A 7136-nucleotide genomic window follows, 5' to 3' on the forward strand; every position below is an offset into this window, starting at 1 on the left:
ACAATGATTTACAATCACAATCAAGCTCTGAACATGGCGTCAATGTACTCCATAGACTATGGTAGATAGGCATACACTTTGGACAATGATACACATTCGTGATCTGATCATGGTATCAATGTACTCCATAGACAATGATGGATATGCATAGTCTGGTATACGTGATCGATCTTGATCTGATCTTGGTAACAAATTAAACATTATTTTCTCTGCTTTTGCATTGATGCTCATATTCACAGAAACAAAACACAAAGAATGATTCAGAGGAAGTATTTCTATAAACAAAAAATAAACGAAGAGAAGTAATGAATTATTGAAAATGTCAGGATTATTCAACAAAAGATTAGTTCCAATGAATCCTTCAAGAAAAATGATATCACGAGTCTAACATTGATCGCGTTTCCAACACCAGGAAATGTATGACAACTTTTAAGGTGGTATTTAACTTTTCTTTCTTTTTTAATGAAAATTACTATAAAGCGAGCCGACAATGGTATCCTAATTGATCATCACATTTATAGATAATCGACTAAACTCACGAAACCATTATGATACACCGGATAAAGTGTCTTGGAAAGAAAATCAGAAATTATACGTTATTTATAAGATGAAACAGACAACTAAAAAACAACATAATGAGAAGACTGTCAAACAAGCAAACGCGAAAAATAAAAAACACGTAAAATCAAAACTGGTCTGCAACAAAAATCCCGACACTTAGAACATCAGCCTGTTATAAGAGGAAGCATAATGAGTATATGTTATGCCATGTGTGGTATTTTTGATGTTATTTTGTTGCAACGAACAATGATGAATATATACACCCGGAAATGCTGTCCATCATGAGAAAAAATGTACAGTTTTTATACGACCGCAAATTTTGAAAAAATTTTCGTCGTATATTGCTATCACGTTGGCGTCTGCGTCGTCGTCGTCGTCGTCGTCGTCGTCGTCGTCGTCGTCGTCGTCGTCCGTCGTCCGAATACTTTTAGTTTTCGCACTCTAACTGTAGTAAAAGTGAATAGAAATCTATGAAATTTTAACACAAGGTTTATGACCATAAAAGGAAGGTTGGTATTGATTTTGGGAGTTTTGGTCACAACATTTTAGGAATAAGGGGCCAAAAAGGGCCCAAATAAGCATTTTCTTGGTTTTCGCACCATAACTTTAGTTTAAGTTAATAGAAATCTATGAAATTTTGACACAAGGTTTATGACCACAAAAGAAAGATTGGGATTGATTTTGGGAGTTTTGGTTTCAATAGTTTAGGAATAAGGGGCCAATAAAGGGCCCAAATAAGCATTTTTCTTGGTTTTTGCACAATAACCTTAGGTTAAGTAAATAGAAATCTATGAAATTTAAACACAATGTTTATGACCACAAAAGGAAGGTTGGTATTGATTTTGGGAGTTTAGGACCCAACAGTTTAGGAATTAGGGGCCAAAAAGGGACCCAAATAAGCATTTTTCTTGGTTTTCGCACCATAACGTTAGTATAAGTAAATACAAATCTATGAAATTTAAACACAAGGCTTATGACCATAAAAGGAAGGTTGGTATTGATTTTGGGAGTTTTGGTCCCAACAGTTTAGGAAAAAGGGGCCCAAAGGGTCCAAAATTAAACTTTGTTTGATTTCATCAAAATTGAATAATTGGGGTTCTTTGATATGCCAAATCTAACTGTATATGTAGATTCTCAACTTTTGGTCCCGTTTTCAAATTGGTCTACATTAAGGTCCAAAGGGTCCAAAATTAAACTTAGTTTGATTTTGACAAAAAATGAATCGGTTGGGTTCTTTGATATGTTGAATCTAAAAATGTACTTAGATTCTTGATTATTGAAGTTTTTTGGTCCAGTTTTCAAATTGGTCTACATTAAGGTCCAAAGGGTCCAAAATTAAACTTTGTTTGATTTCATCAAAAATTGAATCCTTGGGGTTCTTTGATATGCCAAATCTAACTGTGTATGTAGATTCTTCATTTTTGGTCCTGTTTTCAAATTTCAAATTCTACATTAAAGTCCAAAGGGTCCAAAATTAAACTAAGTTTGATTTTAACAAAAATTAAATTCTTGGGCCTCTTTGATATGCTGAATCTAAACATGTACTTAGATTTTTGATTATGGGCCCAGTTTTCAAGTTGGTCCAAATCAGGATCTAAAATTATTATATTAAGTATTGTGCAATAGCAAGTCTTTTCAATTGCACAGTAGTGTGCAATGGCAAGAAATATCTAATTGCACAATATTGTGAAATAGCAAATTTTTTTTTAATTAGAGTTATCTTTCTTTGTCCAGAATAGTAAGCAAGAAATATCCTATTGCACAATTGTGCAATAGCAAGATTTTTTTTTAATTGGAGTTATCTTTCTTTGTCCAGAATCAACTTAAATCTTTGTTATATACAATATACAATGTATATACACTTTTTACTACCAACTGATAAATTTAAATAATCTTTACCATTCAGTGATAACAAGCAGTTTTTTTACATCTTAATATTTTATGATGTATTTAAATGAGTAGTTATTGTTGCAAACTCCATTAGAAATTTGAATTGATATCAGTTTTGAAAAAGGGAAACGGGGATGTGAAAAAAAAGGGGGGGGGTTAAATTTTTCTCATTTCAGATTTCATAAATAAAAAGAAAATTTCTTCAAACATTTTTTTGAGAGGATTAATATTCAACAGCATAGTGAATTGCTCAAAGGCAAAAAAAACCTTTTAAGTTCATTAGACCACATTCATTCTGTGTCAGAAACCTATGCTGTGTCAACTATTTAATTTTAGATTTAAAAAGTTTGAAGAAGAAATCTTTAATTGATTTGTAAAATCTTGGCATTTGTTTTGTGTAAAAAAAACCCATGTAATGTCAAAAATTTGATCACAATCCAAATTCAGAGCTGTATCATGCTTGAATGTTTTGTCCATACTTGCCCCAACTGTTCAGGGTTCGACCTCTGCGGTCGTATAAAGCTGCGCCCTGCGGAGCACCTGGTTATATTATATCTTCTTTCAAAGGCATCTTGATATTGACTATTGGCATACCAGTACACTTATTTTTATTTGACTGATTTACTAGAGAGAACACTGATAAAGTGATAAAAGAAGAGACCTTTTCAGATACCAGTTTTCTAAGCTATGAGAACGAAACAGGAACAAATGGTTAGAAATTCTAAATGCTTCGAATAATCTACAAAAGGAGGAATGTTATCGAAATCTAGAAGGAATTTTTAATCTCATCTGAAATTATATTTTGAATACATGTACTAATAAAAATACGATTGACAAAAAAAAAAGACTTGCCGGCCATGATATCCAGCAAGATAACTCAAATTTGAAATATAAAAATATTTGAATTGAAATCTATGGAAACTTATTTATTCAGAAATTAAACTGTTAACGAATGGATAATATGCATTTCAAGCTGAACGTGTTTATTGACAGACCACATTTTTAGCATGGAAGGACAAGGACTGCGTCAGATAACACCTTATCTAGAGGTTAGAGACCAACTCGGATTTTCCCAAGTTTTCTATTATGATCTAAAAGTTTAAATGTCGATAACGACGTCCTAATTTCTTAACATTTCGTCATAGTGACACGTCTTGACAATGAGTGCTTCAGTATATATTTCAAATATTTATAAACAGGAAGTCTTGTGATTACAGGAAAATAAATTCGGATCTATTTCCGGACATTTTGTTTGTCAAAACATTCATATAAAAAAATGAAAATGTCTCAAACCATCATACATTTAAAGATTACAAGTGGTGAAAATATATGCTGACAAATGAGCAAAAAATGACCAAGGAACTAAAAAGACGAAAACATGGTATTGCGAGGTGTCCTTGCAGTAATAACAGCTACAATACTAGAGGCCTGACTTGCACTGAATTTACTTGAAAACCATTTCATGGCGTGTGCTTATTGAACAGAATCGATTCTTCTTTCGCGGTCATGTCCTAATGTGCAATTTATATAATGAATTAACTAAATGTGGTGAACGGTGAAAATTAAAAGATTAATTATTGACAAGTCCTTAGGTTGATTTCTTTCATATTATCTTTTATCATGATTTTTTGTAATTAAAAATATTTTATTGCTCATATATACGTCTGACAATAAAAGGTTGGTTGATGAAGCAGGGAATAGTTGAAGATAAACAACGCCCAACATAAACCAACAGTTACGTAGATGTTAGTCAACAGTTATGTTCCCATGAAACGAACACACCAGTGTCAAGAGATGGACAAATAGAAAGACAAATAAGGGAAACAACAAAAATAAACGAAACATTGCTTTCATGAAAAGTTACTCATCTACCGTTATATATGCAGTCTACCTCAGGAATAGATTACCTAAGCTGTATTTGGCAAAACTTTTATGAATTTATAGTCCTCAATGCTCTTCAACTTCGTACTCAGTGATTTGTCCTTTTCAACTTTTTTGATTCGAGGGTGACGTCACTGATGAGTCTTTTGCTTCACGAAACGCGGGTCTGGCACAAATAAAAATATCAATCGTGGTATCTATGATGAGTTTTTAAATCTGTAATTAGTAGTTCAACTGGAGTATACTGATGCTATCTTACAATGTTATAGAGTTATAATTACTGCCTTATAAGTAAGCATTCGTTTCTTGTATGTCTGAATTTTTATGGTACAAAGAAATAAAATATAAAGAAACACTATATTTTGACATTGGAAACGACTTAGTTTACATAAGTGGTAGTATCTACTGTTTGTTCTCATTTAAACAAAACCAGTGTTTATTAAAAACTAAAAAGAAGAAAATACTAGAAATAAAGAAGGTCATAAGATTTTAGTTTGTGCAAGAGAATATTTGTATTAGAACCATCGCCCTAGAAAATCAATATTTGTTAAAAATATGAAAATTGAAAAAAAAAAAAAACAATTTCAAACATTTTCAATCCTTCCTTAAAATAGTTTAGTCGAGTGTGTGTATAGAAATCGCGCACCTGCTTATGATGTCAGGCCGCAATCGATATTTTCAAATACGTTTATTGATGTCCAACAGTTTCCAAACCGTGATTTCAATGTTTTATCAGGTAAAGAAACGATCGTGATTATCTCATATTATAAAGGTGTAGCCATTGTTTTCATCGATGAACAAAAGGCGCGTGCTATAAGGTAGGACTATACACGAATGAATGAATGATGATATGATATGCTTAAAAGAAAAAAATCAACCTATTGGTAGTAAAACAGTGAAATCGTACGTAAATGTTTGGAACAAGAACACAAAAGCAGTAAGCAGATGTCAAATTAAATAAAACCGGCACGCGATTATATTGATATGGCCACGCTATATATATATATATATTTCAGAATAGAAAATAGTATAATTTGGAGTAGCGAAAATGGCACAGAGTTTCATTGAACAGAAGAGTCACGATCTTAGTAACCTTTGTACCACATTTCAGAGCTCGAAAAAAATGTATATCATTAAAATCAGTGAAAATCGTTATTTTGAGATGACTCAAAAAATCATTATCACGAAGCACGTACTACCATATCAAAAAGAAAATGAAATTGCATTACTGTAACAGAATAGAATAGAATAGAATAGAATATTTTATTATTCCAATCAAGGGCCCTTGATGGGCAGCATAACATGTACACATAGAACAATACATCATGATTTGTAACAGAAAAACATTTTTATATAATAAAATGAAACATTAAAAAAGTTCAGATAGGTGTTATTATCTTCATTCTATAAAAATCAAATACATTTAGTTCCAGTCAGGATGAGAACCATAAAATCATTACAATTATCATTGTTATTACATACATTAATTAACATTTAGTCTAACATCTAGACATGTAATAATATATCTCCCTAAATATTTAAGTACAGACAAATTTTCATTAGTAAATAACCAAACAAATTTTGCCTCATTTGAAAGATGTATAAAATTAGGACAAATACAGTTTATCTCCTTGAAAAATATCTCCCTATCATTTTTGTATGCTGGACAACTAGTTATAAAATGTTGTTCATCTTCAACCAGATTTAGAGTACATTTCTTACAAAGCCTAACAGTATAGTACCCGACCCAGTTTTGAGTCTCTGAGAGATAAGGTTATAGCTTAATTCGTAATAACTACATGTCAAGTTCAATATCAAAGACAAGGAGGACAATTATTTATGTAAAGACGGAGAGAAGGCGCACCTTGCATAGTTTATATACATGAAAGATCTCTTATTGCATGATAATTTGATTCCGGCCACAAATATTTCAAAGACGGTTACAGCGATTGATGTTAACATAATGAAATAAATTTTATTATCAGCATAAAATTAAAACAAGCCAAGCTGTCATATTGCCACAAATATATGCAGAAGCATTTAAACTGAACGAAAGAGGAGGTACTTGGATGAAACGAAGGTAGATAATTGTTTTAACAGATTTTCTACTTATCCCTATCTAACCTTTCAAGTTGAAATGTATTACACGTGTTTTAGGTCAAATTATCACGCGTTTTGTAATAACTAAAACATTAGAAGCAGTTGATTAAAAGGATTAACAGTTGCTAACCGAATTTCGCTTGTGACAATATATTATATGAAAAGTTATTTGTTTGTACTCACTATTTCTGTTTTTCGTATACGTAAATTATTCTGTCAAATAATATTAATGGGAAAGATGAATTGTTTTGTGTGTGATTGTAGAGCAACATGGACACGTGCCTGTAGTTTTAGAGTAACTAGAACATGTGACCAAGTAAACATTTCCCCGGGAAAATGAGATACCAGAATGATTAGTGTTTTTAAAACCTCTTTTATACAATGAACAGCAAATCCGCAAATAAACACCCCTGTTCTACCCAAACTATCAAATGGTCGTCCATTTAGTCAAAATTACTTACAAGACTATCTGTGACCTATAGTTGTTAATGTCTGTGTCATTTTGGTCTCTTGTGGACAGTTGTCTCATTGGCAATCATACCACATCTTCTCTTTTATATCCCTAATCGGGTATACTCGAGGCCATAAGCTAAAACAAGCTACTGAATCTCGTCTTGTTGCGAGAACTGTCAATTATTACATGTTTGTCCACTTATTTTTACTGTTGCTTAAAGTGCTTTGTAGTACAGATTTTTGTTTGTTAA

This window comes from Mytilus galloprovincialis, chromosome 3 (assembly GCF_965363235.1).
Source record: "Mytilus galloprovincialis chromosome 3, xbMytGall1.hap1.1, whole genome shotgun sequence".
NCBI classification, from domain to species: Eukaryota; Metazoa; Mollusca; class Bivalvia; order Mytilida; family Mytilidae; genus Mytilus; species Mytilus galloprovincialis.